Genomic DNA, 10,013 nt, shown 5'->3' on the forward strand with positions numbered 1-10,013 from the left:
TCTGAGGAAAGATGGGACTCACGGACCCCCAACACTCCCTGTAATGCCCACTGATTTCATTTCTATACCACTACTGCTACTACTAACAATTCATCGCAGCACCAAGCTGTACTAGGCCAACACAGCCACACACACACCTCCTCCATCCCAATCTATTCAAAGCCTCCCTCTTTACACCCTCCAAGGAAGTTTCCATATCCTTTAAAATCTTTCTTTATGACATCCTCCCACTAAAACGCGTACGACATGCTTTCCGTTCAGCCCTAGACGGTTGACTGAAATGGACAATCTTTGGCAATCACTCATCCTTCATCCGCAGAACGTGCCCTTGCCATCCAAACCTTTCTCTCATTATAGCTCTAGAAAGTGGGATTGAACGACATATCTCATGCAGCCTACTGTTTGAAATACGGTCATTCAGCCGGGTAACCAGAACAATCCATAGGCGATTTTTCTGGAAAATATCTAGCAAATCTTCATCTGATTTTCGGAGTGCCCAAGGTTCAGAGCCATGCTTGACAACTGTCATCACTGCTTCCAATATTCTAATCTTGGTTTGCACGCTTATCTTAATATTCTTCCAAATTTGTTTTATAAGTGTGAAAAAGTACCCTGAGCCTTGGCTATTCTACTTTTAACATCTTCACTGCTCTCACCGTCTTTACTAATAATACTACTAAGGTAAGTGAAGCTGTAGACCTGATCAATCATTTTGTTGCCCACTGTCACTTTTTCATCTTCACTTATTCCTAGCCTTAGTGACTTAGTCTTCTTGAAGTTTATTTTCAAACCTATTCTAGCACCCTGAACTCGCAAAACCTCTAAAAGTTCATTCATTTCGCTCATACTTTCATCTAAGATGCTTAAATCGTCAACACAATCTAAGTCCGGGAGATTTTTCCCTCCCCATTTGATTCCGTGGTCTCCCATTGCCTTTCCTGTGCTTCATTAAATAAAAAAAACAAGTTTTTTAACTGGAAGTAAGGAGCGAAAACTTAAAACGCACAGAAATTACTTCGTATATGAAAGAGGCTGCTACCTCACCAACGCCCCGTTCTTTACGCTAAAGTTTGACTCTTTCTCTCGATTCTTCTTTTTAAAACAGTAAAAAATTTTAGCGTAAAGAGCGGGGTGTTGATGAGGTAGCAGCCTCTTTCATATACGAAGTAATTTCTGTGCGTTTTAAGTTTTAATGTCGCTCATTACTTCCAGTTAAAAAAACTTGTTTTTTTTATTTAATTTCTGAACGTTTTTGAATCAATGCATGTTTTGATTTTGGCTCTCCGCAGAGGAATAATCAAAACGAAATTTGCATATATTTTATTTTATTTTTTGGCTAAATAGCTTTCTCATAATTTTGATCGAATGATTTTGAGAAAAAAAGAGCGGGGGACGAAGCCTAGTTGCCCTCCGATTTTTTGGTTAATTAAAAAGGCAACTAGAACTTTTAATTTTTTACGAATATTTTTATTGGTAAAAGATTTACGTAACTTATAAATTAGCTTACGTAAAGAACTTTTGTATTCTCATGTTTTTATTACATATATGAGGGGATTCGCCCCATCGTCAGTACCTCGCTCTTTACACTAAAGCTTAAATTTTATCCCAATTCATTAAGAATGACCCCTGAATCACAAAAGCCGTAGAATAAATAGTTGAAATTACTAAAAATACTTTAGCGTAAAGAGCGAGGTATTAGAAGGAGGTAAGCCCCTCATATAGGTAATAATTTCTGTTTGTTTTAAGTTTTATTGCTGTTCCTTGCTTTCACATTTATTTTTTAATTGTTTTTTTTTAAATAATGCTAGTAAATCCTCCTCTCCCTTCATGGAAATTTTCTTCTCCCATGACAAATTCTCGATGGAAAGTTCCCCCAGCATATCCCTCTCTTCTCAACCCCTCCCCCCAACCAAAAAAATCCTCCTGAAAACGCCTGTATACTTCCCAATAACCATTACTATATGTAAGCACAGGTCAAAGTTTGTAACTTGTTGCCCCTCCCACGGGGACTGTGGGGGAGTAATTCGTCCCCAAAGACATAGTTATAAGGTTTTTCGACTACACTGAATAAAATGGCTATCTCAGAATTTTGATCCGTTGACTTTGGGAAAATAATTAGCGTGGGAGAGGGCCTAGGTGCCCTCTAATTTTTTTGGTCGCTTAAAAAGGGCACTAGAACTTTTCATTTTCGTTAGAATGAGCCCTCTTGCAACACTCTAGGACAACTGGGTCGATACGATCACCCCTGGAAAAAAAACCCCAAAAAACAAAAAAACAAAAAAAAAACAAATAAACACGCATCCGTGATCTGCCTTGTGGCAAAAAATGCAAAATTCCACATTTTTGTAGATAGGAGCTCGAAACTTCTACAGTAGGGTTCTCTGATACGCTGAATCTGATGGTGTGATTTTCGTTAAGATTCTATGACTTTTAGAAAATTTCCCCCTATTTTCTAAAATAACGCAAATTTTTTCAGGCTCGTAACTTTTGATGGGTAAGCCTAAACTTGATGAAACTTATATATTTAAAACCAGCATTAAAATGCGATTCTTTTAATTTAGCTATTGGTATCAAAATTCCATTTTTTAGAGTTTTGGTTACTATTGAGCCGGGTCGCTCCTTACTACAGTTCGTTGCCACGAACTGTTTGATAAGACAAAATCCATACAAATGACCCATATAAAGGGCGATGAAACACAACCCTTTTTAACTCCTGATATAATACAAAACCAGTTTTTGACTTTATTTCCTGCCTGAACCGTAGCAGTGTTATTCTCGTATATAGCACTAATCACTTTCATTTGTTTTTCTGGAACATCATAAAAGGATAAAACCTTCGATAAAGCTCTTTTATTAACCGAATTGAATGCTCGCTCATAATCTTTAAAACCAAGGATCAAAGGTGTTTCATAATTCAGGCACTTCTCAATTATTAACCTAAGAATGAAAATTTGGTCGATAAATCCTCTACCTTTTCTAAAACAGCACTGTTCTTCTCTTAAAACTTTGTCTACAGCATCTCTTAGTCTAAAAAGTATCGTATTACTAAGTAACTTGCTACCTACAGAGACCAGACTAATGCCTCGATAATTACCCGACTCACTCTTATCACCTTTCTTATACAGTGGTTTGTGATTAAGGGTTTTTCTAAAATCGACAAGGCGTTCACATGTTCTTTTATTTGTGCATGAAGAAATGCGCACATAAAAGCTGAGAATCCGAAAGACCATAGAATTCTTTCCTGCCTGTTGCCATTTCTCCAATGGCTGTTTCTGTGGAATCCACCATAGAAAGAAGACAATAAGGTCTAGCAATGCTCGTATTGAAGACACTGAAAAGGAGAAGGCGTTCACAAGTTCTTTTATTTGTACACAAAAGGAACTGTGTACATAAAAGCTAAGAATCCGAAAGAGTATAGAATTCTTTCCTACCTGTGGCCATTTCTCCAATGGCTGTTTCCCTGGATTCCACCATAGAAAAAAGACAAAAAGGTCTAGCGATGCTTGTATTAAAGACACTGAAAAGGAGAAGGCGTTCACAAGTTCTTTTATTTGTGCATGGGGAACTGTGCACATAAAAGCTAAGAATCCGAAAGAGTATAGAATTCTTTCCTACCTGTGGCCATTTCTCCAATGGCTGTTTCCCTGGATTCCACCATAGAAAAAAGACAAAAAGGTCTAGCGATGCTTGTATTGAAGACACTGAAAAGGAGAAGGCGTTCACAAGTTCTTTTATTTGTGCATGGGGAACTGTGCACATAAAAGCTAAGAATCCGAAAGAGTATAGAATTCTTTCCTACCTGTGGCCATTTCTCCAATGGCTGTTTCCCTGGATTCCACCATAGAAAAAAGACAAAGAGGTCTAGCAATGCTTGTATTGAAGACACTGAAGAGAAGAAGGCGTTCACAAGCTCTTTTATTTGTGCATGAGGAATTGTACACATAAAAGCTGAGAATCTGAAAGAGTATAGAATTCTTTCCTACCTGTAGCCATCTCTCCAATAGCTGTTTCCCAATCTCATCATCCATGAATCCTACTCAAAAGAAAATTATAGCTAGATCGATGGTCGCTATTTCGCAATCAGCTCACCAAAACAATTTATTTCTGTTATAATAAAAATGTATGAAAAAAACCTTTCAGGCTTCAGATTTTCAGAATATATCCATGGACACCCTCATGATGGGTGGGGATGATGTTAAACCTGGCCTTAATAACTCCTGGAAGGAAAGAAATCATACATAAAACACAAATGAAATTCAAATGCTAAGACATTTTCCAAGGACATTTTCCATTTGTCCAAGGACATTTTCGAAGACATAACACTTTATGTAGCAACTTCATCCAAGAAAGGTTTTTAAGAGACTCTACAAAAATCAATCCGTCAAACCCAAGTCATTTCCGATCATTAGAAGACGTCCTTATTGAACAATAAGGATTGTTCCAAGGACATTTCCAAGGCGGACATTTCCAAGGGGTTGCTGCGTAGTGTCTGCGACACCTGTGTCTGTATGGTTTGGCTTTATCTGCGTGAACATTTCGGAAGCTGTCGGCAGTGGAAGCTGGTATTTCTCGCCTTTGTTTCGAATTTCGCTCAAACCTCATAAAAGATGGACTACCATTTTCTAGTATGAAAGGAGTATCGTTTTCATGAAGGAAGACACCTTCCAAAACACTAATTTCCACTTTCTTCCCAAAGAGTGGCTCTCCATCCAAGTATTTCAGAATTGAGCAGACTTCATTTTCATATTCCATTTGAACTACAGCAATATCATCATCTAGAAACTTAATCATCTTTACAAACCCATAAGGACTTATTAAGCTGTATAAATCTTTGCAGGTGACTCTTCGTTCCAGGTTTTCTATTGCAATAGCAAATGGAGGCAGATTTGGATTCTTTTTAAAATCCCAAGCTGAAAAAACAGATAATTCTTCTACGACGAGTGGACAGTAACTAAAATGAATGTCATATCCACGGTCAGTGATCCTTTTTTTTGCTCTGTTAGCAGTATCATAGTCATTTTCATACTCTACAAACACGGTCACGTTGCTGGGGTCTGTCGTCTCTATGACAATTTGAACGACTTCTCCAAACTCAGAAAATTGTTCATATATTGAATGGACTGTTAAAGGAGGGCATTCCTCATCGTTTTTGGTGAATTTTATAGACAAGACATTGCTGACGCCTTCATTCGTGTCTGATTTACGACGATCGTATTTCTTCATTGTTATAAGATTGCAACTTAAATATTCAACTGAGACCATTATAGAAGGCATTTGTGTTGTCGTTTATACTAATTTGGCCCAAAGAAACATACGGAAAGACTATATTTAAAAAATTTTACAACGTGTTTTCACCTCTAATAATTGAATTTCCGTGTATCATTATAGACTAAATTATTTTTAATACTTTTCTTTTTTGCACGTCTTATTTTGGTCATGAGAAAATTAGCGAAATACTTCAAGACGTAATTATGACGTAATTAAAGATAACGTTTGCACATAGATATATATTGTGATATTATTCTGAGCATGTTTCTCGGTAATTTCTGAAACTTGAAGTTGTATTCACGTTTCAATATTGAAACGATGAGCGTGATAAACCCCAAAATTTTATTGTTCTTTGAGGCTTTATTTTTGAAAAGTTGTTCTGGATCATCAACCTTAACAAGCGAAGTGAAGTGAAGGAGAGCGAAGGAAAACTTACGAGGCTGGGTTTTGCTTGACAATAAACATAAATATATATACAAAAATATTATCAGAAAATTATAGAAAAAAAAGAAAACATGGAACCCAGTCTTTGTTTCTTTGGTTGTGTTTTTACTTCGAATGTTGTGCGCTGAAGATGAGCTGATCAAGCAAAAAACGTAAAAGTTTTTGACGAAGGATTCTGAGGCGATGAGAGTGGGCAAAGGCTATAGAAATACCCCCCCCCCCCCCTCATAAAAACAACTGGAAATGTGCGTTATGATAACAAGCGTGCGAGGGCTAGATCTTATTATGTGCTTGCCTAAGGCCGGAAATGGCTATTGTTGGACGAAAAGCCAGAGAAGCAAGGTAGTATACTTATAGTTAACTCTGTTTCTGAGTGTCCATGTTCTGTACGATGAAAGAACTACCAAAACAATCAATTTAGAAATGTTCAAAGTTCAGAGAATGTTACTAATACTACTGTTACTAGTAACTCACAGCAGCACCAAACCGCCTCAGACCAACAAAGCTACACACGCCCCTCCTCCATCCCAATCTCTTTGAAACTTCCCTTTTTACACCCTCTCAGGAAGTTCCTATTTCATTCCTTTATATTCCGATGTTTTAAATTCCATTAACTCATTCGACAAAATCCAAGATATGAAGAATATAATTCAACATCGATACATTTCCTTAATCGAAAACCTATAGACATCCTCCTATCTCAATCACGTTAATGGTCTCATATAGCCAGGGGTGGAATCAGGGGGGTACTTTCCCTGGGTACAGAAATTTTAGGGATGCAAAATATCTTAAATGAATCGTCTAACATTTATAATTGTTTAATTTCTTAAAATTTTATTTTTATTGAAGTAATATAAAGGGCACTGTTGGCAGTAAGAACAAGAAAATTGAATCAGAAAATTTCTTTTTTTTCCCATATCTTTCCCCATATATAAGTGAGAAAAGTAAGACTAAAATAAACGAGAATTTTGTAATAAATGAAATGTGTGCTATTAAATTAAAATTTGGTTAAAATTTGGCCGAAGAAGTTTTGGGAGACAGGGGAAAGATGATCAAGATTTTGCCCCAGGCACAAGAATGTCCAGAACCATCACTGCATATAGCACTAGAATATGTAAAAAAAAAAAAAAAAGAAAAAAAGACAAGCAGTGGCTAAAAACTGATAGAAATAGGAAAACACAAGGAAATGTGATTCATTGATGCTTGCTGTAACTTAGAACGTAAGAATTCTATTATTTTTTGGTTATTTTTATATATATGCGATCAGGGCCTAATAAAGGGTAATAGGAACAATTTGACCCAAATAGGGTCTGTATTTAAAAGAAGTTACCATCAAAATTATTAAAATTCGTTTCGAAATTTAATGTATATTACTTTCGACGATAACGGAAAAACTATGAATTATTCGAAACACCTAAAAATATTTTAAGTTCGCAATCCTCGTTGAGATTTATTAATGTATTTATTATTTCGCATTTGTGTCAATGTGGCATTTGATATATATACATCTATATATATATATATATATATATATATATATATATATATATATATATATATATATATATATATATATATATATATATATATATATATATATATATATATATATATATATATATATATATATATATATATATATATATATATATACAATATGCATATAAATAGTCATATATTGTCTGTGCATATAGTCATATATTGTCTGTGCATATAAATAGATTGTCAGGTTTACCGACTCTTGAACATGCAACATAAAATAGTCCATGGGAAAAATAATCCGTATTCAGATCTATACCTGATTATTCTAATGATTGCCCTTGAGCTTTGTTGATGGTGATTGCTAATCGAACGTTCCCTGTGTCCCCGTCGTCATTTATATATCCCCCTGTGCCCCCGGCATCCCCCTTGTAGTTGTGTCCATGTGTCCCGGTCGTCATTTATATTCTCGGTATCCCGGTCGTCATTTGTGTCCCAGTCTGTAATTTCTCTTTGAGCGTTTCGGTCGTCATTTATATTCCCTGTGTCCCGGTCGTCATTTGTGTCCCGGTGTCCCGGTCTGTAGTTTCTCTTCGAACATTCCCTTTGTCCCGGCCGTCATTTATATATCCCCCCTGTGCCCCTGGCGTCCCCGTTGTAGTTGTGTCCCTGTGTCCCGGTCGTCATTTATATTCCCTGTGTCCCGGTCGTGATTTATGTCCCGGTGTCCCAGTCTGTAATTTCTCTTTGAGTGTCCCGGTCGTCATTTATATTCCCTGTGTCCCGGTCGTCATTTGTGTCCCAGTGTCCCGGTCTGTAATTTCATCAGTTGACAAACATGACGTCAGTCGACAAACAACTTCATGACGACATACAGCTCAATCCTTATAATGACGTCAGTCGACAAACATGACGTCAGTTCACACACAAACATGACGTCAGTCGACAGACACACAAACAAACAACTTATTTTTATATATATATATACTAGCTGTTGGAGTGGGGCTTCGCGCCACCCCAACACCTAATTGGTGGGGGCGCTTCGCAATCCCCATCCCCAGCCCCCCCGCGCGCGTAAGTCGTTACGCGCCATATTAGTTACGTGCCATTGTATGTGTGTCCCTGTGTCCCACCTGTAAATATAGATAAAAGAAAAAAGATTTCTCTTTTCGTTATATATATACTAGCTGTTGGGGTGGCGCTTCGCGCCACCCCAACACCTAGTTGGTGGGGGCGCTTCGCGCCCCCCCCAAGCCCCCCCGCGCGCTTAAGTCGTTACGCGCCATATTAGTTACGCGCCATTGTAGTTGTGTCCCTATGTCCCACCTGTGAATATATATATATATATATATATATATATATATATATATATATATATATATATATATATATATATATATATATATATATATATACTAGCTGTTGGGGTGGCGCTTCGCGCCACCCCAACACCTAGTTGGTGGTGTTGGTCGTTACATTACCCCGCGCGCGTAAGTCGTTACGCGCCATAATAGTTACGCGCCATTGTAGTTGTGTCCCTATGTCCCACCTGTGAATATAGATATATATATATATATATGGTTTTAACTACGTAAAACTTGCGAATATACAACATTCTTTGCTGTCCCATTGTCTTTGCATATAAATAGATTGTCAGGTTATCCCCCTGTTTCCCCCGGTGTCCCCGTTGTAGTTGTGTCCCTGTGTCCCGGTCGTCATTTATATTCCCTGTGTCCCGGGTCCCGGTCATCATTTGTATCCCGGTGTCCCGGTCTGTATATACATTCGTTTTTTAGTTTTGTTTTTCTCCTTTATTTTTTTCCTTTTTTTTTCTTTTTTAGCTTATTTAGATTTTTAGATTTTTTAGTTTTTTTTATTAGTTTTTAGTTTTTATTTCTTTTTAGTTTTTTTGTCCCGGTCGTCATTTATATCCCCCTGTTTCCCCCGGTGTCCCCGTTGTAGTTGTGTCCCTGTGTCCCGGTCGTTATTTATTTTTTAGTTTTTTACCTTTTTTTAGTTTTTTTAGTTTTTTAGCTTTTTTATTTTTTTATTAGTTTTTAGTTTTTTTGTAGTTTTTGCCTTTTTTTTAGTTTTTTTAGTTTTTTAGCTTTTTTATTAGTTTTTAGTTTTTTTTGTAGTTTTTGCCTTTTTTTTAGTTTTTTTAGTTTTTTAGCTTTTTTATTTTTTTTATTAGTTTTTAGTTTTTTTTGTAGTTTTTGCCTTTTTTTTAGTTTTTTCAGTTTTGACGTCACCTGATCCACGATCCACAGATCCACAGACAACTTATTTTTATATATATAGATAGTTTTTTTTTTTTTACTTATGTCCTGGTCGTCATTTATACTCCCTGTGTCCCGGTGCTTTGTTGATTGCTAATCGAACATTCCTTTTGTCCTGGTCGCTTTCTCTTTGAGTGTCGTCATTTATTAGTTTTTTCCTTTTTTTTTAGTTTTTTATTGGTTTTTACCTTTATTTTAGCTTATTTTTCAGTTTTTTCCTTTTTTTTAGTTTTTTTTTATTTTTTATTTTTTTTTAGTTTTTTACCTTTTTTAGTTTTTTTAGTTTTTTTAGTTTTTTAGCTTTTTTACTTTTTTTATTAGTTTTTAGTTTTTTTTTGTAGTTTTTGCCTTTTTTTAGTTTTTTCAGTTTTTTTTTTTAGTTTTTTATTGGTTTTTACCTTTATAGTTTTTTTAGTTTTTTAGCTTTTTTATTTTTTTTATTAGTTTTTAGTTTTTTTTGTAGTTTTTGCCTTTTTTTAGTTTTTTCAGTTTTGACGTCACCTAATCCAGTTTTTTCAGGTGACGTCACCTGACACATCCATC

This window comes from Artemia franciscana, unplaced genomic scaffold, assembly GCF_032884065.1.
Source record: "Artemia franciscana unplaced genomic scaffold, ASM3288406v1 PGA_scaffold_151, whole genome shotgun sequence".
Lineage (NCBI taxonomy): Eukaryota > Metazoa > Arthropoda > Branchiopoda > Anostraca > Artemiidae > Artemia > Artemia franciscana.